General features: G+C 49.6%; 1 long non-coding RNA gene and 1 other non-coding gene across 2 annotated transcripts; both read right to left on the bottom strand.

Moving 5' to 3' along the window:
* Window positions 1–2,294: 2,294 nt before the first annotated feature.
* On the bottom strand, window positions 2,295–8,872 carry LOC132657361 (uncharacterized). The gene is made up of 3 exons (XR_009595389.1): window positions 8,444–8,872; window positions 4,496–4,833; window positions 2,295–2,958 (listed from the first exon to the last, which is right to left on the bottom strand). It is a non-coding gene; the product is annotated as an uncharacterized LOC132657361 (long non-coding RNA).
* LOC114117096 (small nucleolar RNA SNORA11) lies at window positions 7,088–7,219 on the bottom strand. Its single transcript, XR_003590887.1, has one exon. It is a non-coding gene; the product is annotated as a small nucleolar RNA SNORA11 (small nucleolar RNA).
* Window positions 8,873–10,409: the final 1,537 nt, after the last annotated feature.

Here is a 10,409-nt window from a genome sequence, read left to right as displayed (position 1 = left end):
TGGAGTGGGTTGCCATGCCCTCCTCCAGGGGATCTTCCCAATTCAGGAATCGAATGGGGGTCTCCTGCATTGCAGGAGGATTCTTTGCCAGCTGAGTTACCAGCCACACACAGCCCCCCACCCCCACCCACCTCCCATCCACAGTCCAGCCAGCCACCTCCCACCACTCCCCAGCCACCTCCACCTCCCCTCACTCCCCTGCCATCGCTATCCATCCATTTCTTACCCCGCACTCAGTTGTTCGGTGCCTTCTCTGTGCCAGGCACACACAACCACCAAAAGCCCCCCACTTGTGGCCCTTTCACCCACCAGACAAGGTTGGAGCAAAGAGGGATGTGCCTTGAGGCTCCTCCCCCCTCCCCTAACCCCCTTGCTTCTCTCCTTGCCCCTCCCACTCTGCCTTCTCTTTGCAGGTTCTCGGAGAGCTGCCACTGCACCTAAGGGAGCTGTTTAAGCACATAAAGGGTCAACCCCAGGGGTCTCGGCTCTGGCTGATGTTAGAATCACCTGAGGCAGTCAACCTGCTGAGGTCCAGGCCTCACCCAGAGACCTGACTTCACAGCCTAAGGGGGGCCCAGAGGTTCCACTGTGCAGCTCAGAGAACCTCTGGCACTAGAGGCTAGCCACTTCAGGCTACTGTGCTCAGGAATTGCCTCCGATGAATGAGCTCTGGGCTCCCAGTGGTGCAGAACGGGGCAAGGCAGGGAAGTCGGGGCAGTCCTGGGGGTCCCCAGGAGATTCCATCAATCCCCCGCTCCTTACTCTGCCAGTCTCCCCACAGCCACCCTGGCCTCCACATTGGTTCATCTTAACCTGCGGGAAGATGTGCACATGAGAACATTTACTAATAACTGCATTTTCCCCCCAATGATTTTCTTTTTAGAATAGAAATTCAAACTGAGTCAGGGTTGGTACACCTCTATTAAACAGCTCCTCACTTGGGTGCTCCTTATTCAGCATGCATTCCCGGGGAACCTTAAAGGAAGGAATAACTCCATATCTGCCTGACCAAGGGCGGGAGGTTCATGGGATGTTCCCCTGTCGTGTGGGACATTTCTGTGTGTGCCTCAGTTTCCTTGTCTGTAAAATGGGAGACTAACAGTATCTCCCTGCTAGGGTTGGTGTGAGGATTAAATGAAACTTGGAGCCAAGCCTGGTCCACTATGTTAGCTTACTGTCATCATCACCATCATTTTCACGCGTGCACAAATAGGAGGGGCTAAAGACTGGAGCCCTGCCCCCCAGCCTGGGATGCCTATGAAATACACATCTGGTCACTTCCCCCCCTCTAAATCTCTCTATGGCTCTCCAGTGCCCTCAGACAAAGTCCTTCAAAATCTGGTCTCTGCAGACCTTAACAACCTCCTTTCACTCTGCACACCCCCACCCATCCAGCCATGCCAGCCAGTTTCACTGGAGGAGGGGACTTCCGTCAGCACAGGGGTTAGTCCTGAGGAAAGCTTGTTCCTAAATCAGCTCAAAGCAGCAGGATGAGTTTGCATAGCATCTGATCAGAATCGGCCTCAGGCGGTGTCCTCCAGTTAAAGGGCAAAATGCAAATGACAAATTCTGAAATTCACAGCAGCCAAGATGACTTATCAGGTTCAGGGAGCTCTCCTTTCCGTAGCCAATGCTGCCTGACCATGTCTGCAGTTGGTTCCCCGGCTTCCTTTCGTGCCTTATTGCAGGGGCCTTATCTCGTTCAACATTATTATTTTTTTAGAGGATAAGATAGCAGTGTTAGCTCTACACAGGATTATCAGCCTGAACAACTGCCGTTACCTGTACTTGGTATTCACTGTGAAGGCAGAAAAACCTTCCAAGACTTGTGAAACCAATCTGAAGCAGGACTGGGGAAGGAGGGGGTAGAGAACAGAAAAGAAAGAAAATCAGCTGAGAGCTAAGGTGTAAAATATTATCCTAATTAAGTACAGGGGAGGAGTTAATGCGCTAGTTTTTTTTTTCGTTTAATGCACTGTTTTTCCTTTTCTTTTTTTCCTTTTTGCAAATTGTGTTCTTGTGTGTTTCCTGATGACTGATGTGATGTATTCTTGGCTTTCTGAGCAAGAAAAGTCATCAGGGTTTCATTTGTTATGTTTATGCCAATAGAAATAAATCTCAGCCGTGGTGGAGGACGTTGTTCACACTACACTCGCTGTCTGGGGAGGCCTGCTGGTTGAATCCCTGGTGGGCGGGCAGAACTGATTCAGGGTAAGATACACTTTGGCCTTATTGATCACAAAGCTTCTTCATTACTTCTGTGGGGCTGCAAATCAATAGACAGGCCCAGAGAAACATAATAGATTTTTTTTTATTTTTTTAGAAAATCAATTAAACAGAATATTTTTTTTGCAGAGTTGAGTTTGTATGGCCACTGTCTGGAGCACTGTCTAACATGTTTAATGGGGTTTCCTTCTAAGGACTGCCTGATCATGACCAAGTGGCAAAGCCTTGTTCAAAAGGTCAAATTTGAAAGAAAAAGAGAGGATGGTCTGGGAGAAGCAGAATGCACTCTGTTCAGCCCTGCAACCTTGGTTCTACCGCCTTGCTAGAAAGCCCATGGGTCACGTGAGCAGAATCTGTCTGCATGCCTCCTCTCCGGCTAAAAACGTGGAACCGAAACTTCCTGGAAAGCCCAGATTGATGTCTGAATTTCCCCATTCCAAAAGCAGAAGGAAGCTCGGTGGGCATAACAGTGAAATACAGTCGGGCTGGGGCTGCCAAGGTTAGCCGGCGAGCTGTATACTTATCCCTCTCTCCCAAGGACACAGCTGGAGACTCAGGGACACTGAGCTCAGGAGGCAGCTGTGGCCTCAGTCAACTGGCCACACACACTTGAGCTTTTTTTTTTTTTAGATCATGAAGGCTGAGCGCCGAAGAATGGATGCTTTTGAGCTGTGGTGTTGGAGAAGACTCCTGAAAGTCCCTTGGACTGCAAGGAGATCAAACCAGTCAATCCTGAAAGAAAACAAACCTGAATAGTCATTGGAAGGACTGAGGCTGCAGCTGAAGCTCCAGTACTTTGGCCACCTTATGTGAAGGGCTGACTCACTGGAAAAGACCCTGATGCTGGGAAAGATTAAGGGCAGGAGGAGAAGCGGGTGACAGGGTGAGATGGTTGGATGGTATCACCAACTCAATGGACATGAGTTTGAGCAAACTCCCAGAGATGTGATGGACAGGGAAGCCTGGCATGCTGCAGTCCATGGGGTTGCAAGGAGTTGGGCATGGGCTTTGCGACTGAACAACAAAGAGAAAGCAAGCAAATTCCCATCATGCCACTTGTAGACATGCATGTCCCACCCCCCAGCCCTGGTCCTTAGCAGCTGAGACTGGCATCACTCTGCTCCCTGGACTTCAGCCCTCTTGCCACTTTCTTCCTGGTCTGGGATGACCCTAGATAACATCTATTTTTTAAAAAAAATCCTCTTTCCACTTCTGGCAACTCTACAAAGGACTCAAACTGACATGGTGACATGGTGTGGAACCCTGCAGGATAGCCAAGCTGAAAGTACTCCGGCAACGGCAAACAAGGAATTTTTATATATGTTTCTGACGGTACATAATAAATAACTAAGCTGTAATTCCAGAGAGGAGCCTGGTGATGACATTTAAAAATCTCCCTTAGCCTTGTTCTTGTGGTTCATGTCATCAGAACCCCAGGATGGAATCTCAGCCTGAATTTATGTCCATTTCACGGGTACGTGTTATTTAACATGATTGCCTTTCGCCCGTTTCTTCTCCTGGGCTTGTCGTTTGGTGACTCAGATGTTCCACCTGGGACTTGCCTTCTTCACACCCCAGCCCTGAGCAGCTGGTACCCTAATCTAAGTGCCTAGATCGCTTGCATCACTAAAGGGGCACGATGCTTTGGCTGTGAGATTCTGAACTGAATCTGGAAACCTGGGGCAAAACATGAAGCCCGGATCCCTTTCTGCAGGGCCAAAAGAGAATCAGAAAGATCCCCCAAACTAATCGGCAGCACCAGGCTGAATTTGCCTGGAGACTGACATCTGCCTGAAAATGGAAATGCCCGTCTCCTTCAATGACAAGCATCTGCCCACCTGTTTCCCTTGTCTCTCCAGCCAGGTGGACAGCAGGACTGGGTACTAGAGAAACATGCTTTGTTTAGGGAAAGGGGAGCATTAGAAAGCAGTGCTGTTTGAAGACCAAGTGGAGGGTGTTTTTGAACCAGCAATTGAGGGGAAATTACTTTTCTAAGACCATGTTTTCAGCCTGGCTGGATTTCGTGGTACCTATTATATGTTCGCAAAAACAATGAATAACCATCACAGGCTCAGCCATAAGCTTTCCATATTTAGCTGTTCAGAAATTCAACTTGGACCCACCATAGACACTGAATTCCAAGACCTTGAGGAAACAGTAAAAGAAAAACAATATCATTGCCACTATAAATAACGTGAAAAAAAGGAAATCCGTTTATGTCATCTATTGGGACATTTTTACTTGGAGAACTGTGATTCCAAACTCTTACCTCTCAGAGATGGTCCCAATGGGACATTAACTCATTCAATAGATGGTCACTGAGGCCTGCCACGTGTGGTGGTGGTTTAGTTGCGAAGTCGTGTCCAACTCTTGCGACCCCATGGACTGCCAGGCTCCTCTGTCCACGGTACTCTCCAGGCAAGAATACTGGAGTGGGTTGCTGTTTCCTCCTTCAAGGGATCTTCCTGACCCAGGAATTGAACCTGGGTCTCCTGCATTGCAGGTAGAATCTTTACCGACTGAGCTACGAGGGTACCAACCTTGGAACTGCCAGTTGGGGTGTGGCTAATTCACAGGAGAAGTGCCTGCCCTCAAGGACCATGCATTCTGTGGGCGAGACAGATAATAAACACACACATATGCATGTGATATAAACTCCACGCGTGCAGGGCTTATCCATGTGTTTACTGCCGAATCTCCGGTGTCAGAAGAGTGCCAGCACATAGTAGGCCCTCAATAACTTATGGAAGAGCAGGTCTATACTGTGTATGCATGTCAGGTGATAATCATGAGAACAAGAAGGTCCTCCCAGAGCTGAGCTTCAATGGCCCTGACCCTGGAGCCAGGCCAGCTTTTATAGCCCTACAAACAGCCGCACACCAAACCTCCACATACCACTCAATCAGACCCGTGGACCCATATATAAATGCGCACGCACACACACACACAGACACACATACTTGACTTGCAGCAAAATGCAGCTTCCCCTCCCCTGAGTCAGAACCTGTTCTCCAGCCTTTTCTCCAGTGCCAGGCCTCAGCCCTAAGGCCTCATTTCACATCCAGACTGGGTGATTTTTAACCCCTGCTCTCTATACAACAAATTTGTTGGAGATAATTGTAGTAGGCTGAATAATGTCCCTCCCCCACACAAACATCTTAATCTCTAGAAACTGTTACTTTTTACAGCAAAAAGGACTTTGCAACACATGGTTAAAGATTTTGAGGATGGGCAGTTCACCTGAATTATGCCGGTGGTCTCTAAAAGTAATCACATGTGTCCTTAAAAAGTGAGCCAGGGACTCCCTTGGAGGTCCAGTGGTTAAGATTCCATGTTTCCACTGCAGAGGGCACAGGTTCAGTCCCTGGTTGGGGAACTAAGATCCCGCATGCTGTGCAGGGCAGGCAATAAATAAATACATATAGTGATATTTAATTTATAGCTTCCCCAGTGGTTCAGCAGGTAAAGAATTCGCCTGCAGTGCAGAAGACACAAGTTTAATCCCTGGGTTGGGACGATTCCCTGGAGACGGAAATGGCAACCACTCCAGTAATCTTACCTGAAAAATCCAAAACACAGAGGAACCTGGCAGGCTACAGTCCATGGGGTTGCCAAGAGTCAGAGTCGGACACGATTGAGTGACTAAGCGCTTACTTACAGTGATATGTTAAAAATGTTATTTAAGAAAAAAAAAAAAACAAGGCAGAGGGAGGCTTGGGAATGGAGGAGGAAGCTACGTAAGGACAAAAGCAGAGGTAAGAGCGAAGTCCTTTGAAGACAAGAAAGGAGCCACAAGCCAAGGAAAGTAGGCAACCTCTAGCAGCTGGAAAAGGCATGGGATTCTACCCAAATGCCTCTGGAGGGAGCACAGCTCTGCCAACACCTTGGTTTTGGCCAGGTGACACCCATTTCAGGCTTCTGGCCTCCAGAAACATTAGATCTGTGTGATGCGTTTGTTCAGTCACTAAGTCATGTCCCACCTGTCGCAACCCCACAGACTGCAGCCCACCAGGCTCCTCAGTCCATGGGATTTCCCAGGCAAGAATACTGGAGTGGGTTGTCGTTTCCTTCTCCAGCGGATCTTCCCAACCAGGGATTGAACCTGTGTCTCCTTCATTGGCAGGCAGGTTGTTTACCACTGCACCACCAGTAAGCCCCCAAATCTGTAGCCATTTGTTCCAGCAGCCTTAGGAAATAACACTGTAATAAAATGTGTAACAGCCATTCTTTTCTTTTTTTTTTTTTCTACCCTGAGTGTTAAATTTTTTTCTTTGAGAACTTTTTTTAAGTAGTCTTGGATTTACAACAAAATTGACAAGAAGGTTTAGACATTCCCCATGTACCTCCTCCGCTCACATGCACAGCCTTTATCAATAGAGTGGGACCTTTTTTTTTTTTAGCCAAAGATGAACTGCATTGACACATCATAATTACCATGGTTCCCAGTTCATCTTAGGGTTCACTTTAAGTAAATGAGTAGTGTTGCACATTCTATGGGTTTGGACAAAAGTATAATGACATATATCCATCATTTTAATGTCATTCAAAGTATTTTCACCCTCATAGAAACTTCGATACTCTGTGTATTCATCTCTCTGCATACTCCTGGCAACCATTGATCTTTTAATTGTCTCCATAGTTCTGCCTTTTCCAGAATGGCATCTGGTTGGAATCTTGTTTTTTTCTTTCTCCTTGAAAAGAGAGGTTTATAGCCTTTCTAAGACCACTCATGGCCCACCCACATGTAGACCTGGCAGGCTCTAGGTGGCAACCTCCCCCGCTAAACCTGGTAGCTTTTCTTCCAATACTGAGCCACGTCCCACTGGCCCTGCCCAGCAGCCTCACGTAGGGGCAGGAGGACATGTGTTGGGTATTTGTTCATAGCAAGGCCACACAAGTTTTGCACCCCTCTTCACAAAGAACCCAAGTTCCTGCTGGGTGTGTTGTAAAGAGATGAGCCATTTCTTCAGGCCCCTGGCTCTGAGCGCACCCCAAGCCATTCATTTTTTTGATGTGTGATTTTAAGAAATCACTTTGAAAGAAGAAGAAATGCTCATCTTAAAAAGATTATGCAAATTCAGTAAAACAGTTCGTGTATGAACTAAAATCGGCACTCATAAATAAATACTTCTCATCGCAGTTCACACTGCTTCCCTGTTTTAAATTTTAAGCCCTGACGTGGAGTCACACAATGGCTGAGCTGAAGGAAGTCAAGTTCTGTTTCTTCATCCTTGCAATCCCTGTGCTGTCATTGTTTATTTCTAATCTCCTGTTTAAAAACAGGAAAATGCAATTCCATGGGGGTGGGACACACAAACTGCCCCCAAAGTGATCGCTAGTGACCCCCAAACCCCCATGAACTTACTCCCCAAATGAACATGAGCAGTGGGAACCAACAACACCGCTGGGCTTTTCCCAATGTACTCCCACAAAGAATGGGATGTTTATCAAAGGTTAAGTAATAAAAAAGTGCTAATTCGAAGCTTACAGATATATTATTAAAACCCAACAGTAACAGCCATTGTTTAGAACTTTAGACCCATGAAAAGGTTTTAAGGGACATTTTTGGGAATCACAGGCTGCTCATGATGTTAACAAAAAGCAGAGCGGGCTTCCCCAGTGGTCCAGAGGTTAAGACTCTGAGCTCACACTGCGGGGGCCACAGGTTCGATCCCTGGGCAGGGAAGTAAGCATGCGGCACAGGGAAACAAGACAAGGCAAAAAGCAGAGCCACTTTTCCCAGCGTTGCTGTTGTTTTCAGAGTGCTTACAGATTGCCACACTTGGAACTGTATGCCCCCGATCCTGGATCTCGCAGGATCCCTCACACTCCAGGAAAAAGGAAAGTTTCCTCTAACACCCCATTACCCCCACTCTGGGCCAGGGGGCTGAGGGGCACCCCAAGGCAGCACCCTGCCACACAGCGCAGAGCTGAGATCCCAGGGGCAGAGGCCTGGGGGAGAACAAAAGGCCCCCAGACCCTCACTGAGTTATCAGGTAGAACCCTTGCCCCAGGGCTGCTGGCAAAGGATTTGCAGGAAGGGCCTAGACACAGCTACACAGAGTCCAAGTGGGTCTCCGATGCAGCCTTGACCCTGAATCGGGAACCTTCTCCCCAGGGACACCCCAGCCCCACTGAGCCTGCCCAGCCTCCCCCACCCTCAGAATCCTTCTGCCTTGGTCTTACCCAGGAGGGACACCCTCAATCAGGAACTCACCCAAGTGGCTGGAAACTGGCCAGTGACTGTCTCCATGGGCAGGTGCCACCCCGAAGCGACTGGCCCTGCACAGTGGGGGGATATGGATGTTTCTGAGGATGTGACAGTGCCAGGTAGGTGGAAGGATGAGGTCACCAGGAAGCAGAGAAGCAGCAGGAAGGGGAAAGAGGGTCTGGTTCACAGCCTGGCCAAGCCTCCCAGCCCAGCACCTCCAGCCACTGGCCATCTGCTCACAGCCTCCAGGGCCAGGCTAGTCACTAGTCACCATGACCCACGCTCGCCTCCCTGACTCCCTCGGCCTCCTTGTGACCTGTAGCAGATGTGAATTCAGATCCTGCTTCTCTCGGCTGTCTGCCCTCAGGGTACACGCTGGTGAGCGAGTCCGGGACAAGGAGGGCACCTGGCGCCTGGGCAGGCAGTGAGTCATCCTCTCTCCCTTTCCTCCTCCTGGCTGAATCTATGAGAACATCCAAATGGAGTGTCCCGAGCACCCAAGTTCCCTTAGAAACTGTTTTCAGGGTCCCACTGGTAGCTCAAATGGTAAAGAATCTGCCTGCAATGCAGGAGACCTGGGTTCAGTCCCTGGGTCAGCAAGAAAGGCAACCTACTTCAGGGTTCTTGACTGGAGAAGCCCATGGACAGACCACGGGGTCGCACAGAGTCAGACACGACTGGGCAACTAACAGTTTCACACTTCCAAGGTGCCCGTGGGGCAGGCAGCTTCGTCCGGAGCTGGGCTGGAGGACGGAGACGGGGAGGAGACGGGAGAGGTGCGCAGGGGAGGGCGGTGCTCAGAGAGGCGGGTTCCCACCCGGTCGGTATGCAAATCACCCGCTGCAGAGAGAAACGATCTTGCAGGAAGGCAGGCGGGGTTCCCAGCGGGAGCCATTTGTCATTTCTATTCCCGACGAGTGAGCAAACAGGGGCGACAGCATCCCCACGCCTCCCTCCCGCCCAGGTAGCCGCACCGGCACAGGTGCCCGGAACAAAGAAGCAGCTCCCTGACCTTCACCTCTCCACATCGGAACACGGGCAGGGGGCGCCTCTCACAGCCTTGAACTTGGGTAACCCAGCACCATTTGTGGAAGAATCCTCCGCAGAGGCCAGGGTAGAGGGCTCTTTGTCTCCTGGAAGGACAATTGAAAACCTCAAGCCTCTCTCTTTAGGCAGTCAACTCTCCGCCTAATTGACAAGTGTGCGTCCCCTGCACGAGCTGCGAAGATTTTCCGTGACGTCAGCAGAGCCCGACAGTGTCTGGGATTCACCTGGGAGGCCTGGCATCGAATGGAGGAAGCGTGGGGCCAGGTCGTGTTCCAGCAAGAATAGTGTAATGCTCAGACCCCACAAGCTCGTTCAGAAATGGTTCACAAAGGGATAAATGGATCAATCAGTCCTGGAGATTTTGAAATCGCCAAACTCCAATCCAACTCACCCCCACCCTTTCGTACTTGGAGCTCCTTGTTCTAAGAGCAAAAGCTTGAGAACATCACACTGCTCTCAGAATGTTCTCTGGGAGCGAACGCCAGGCGGTAGTGCTTTAGGAAGAAAGCACTGCCAGGGATGCTGCTCCATCCATGCTTCCAATGCTGGAGAGGATCTCCTGCAGAGGTGATGAGCTGGGCTACTGCAACCCACTCTTTCATCTCAGAGCCTGGTCCATGGTGGGGGCTCAATAAATATTTAAATGAATTAATAAGCAACTGGTCAAAGGCCTTCAGAGGACCACACAGCACAGACTAAACTCTAGAAAGGTCTAAAGCTCTTTGGCACAGTTAGGGATTGATCCCACCACCTTTAGGGGCATCCCAGGTGACACTAGTGGTAAAGAGCCGGCCTACCAATGCAGGAGACTCAAAAGATGAGGGTTTAATCCCTGGGTCAGGAAGATTCCCCTGCAGGAGGGCATGGCAACCCACTCCGGTATTCCTGCCTGGAGAATCCCATGGACAGAGGAGCCTGGTGGGCT

Source organism: Ovis aries, chromosome 11 (genome assembly GCF_016772045.2).
Source record: "Ovis aries strain OAR_USU_Benz2616 breed Rambouillet chromosome 11, ARS-UI_Ramb_v3.0, whole genome shotgun sequence".
NCBI lineage: Eukaryota > Metazoa > Chordata > Mammalia > Artiodactyla > Bovidae > Ovis > Ovis aries.
Note: the sequence above shows the minus strand (reverse complement) of the source record. Positions and strands in the feature narration are given on the sequence as shown.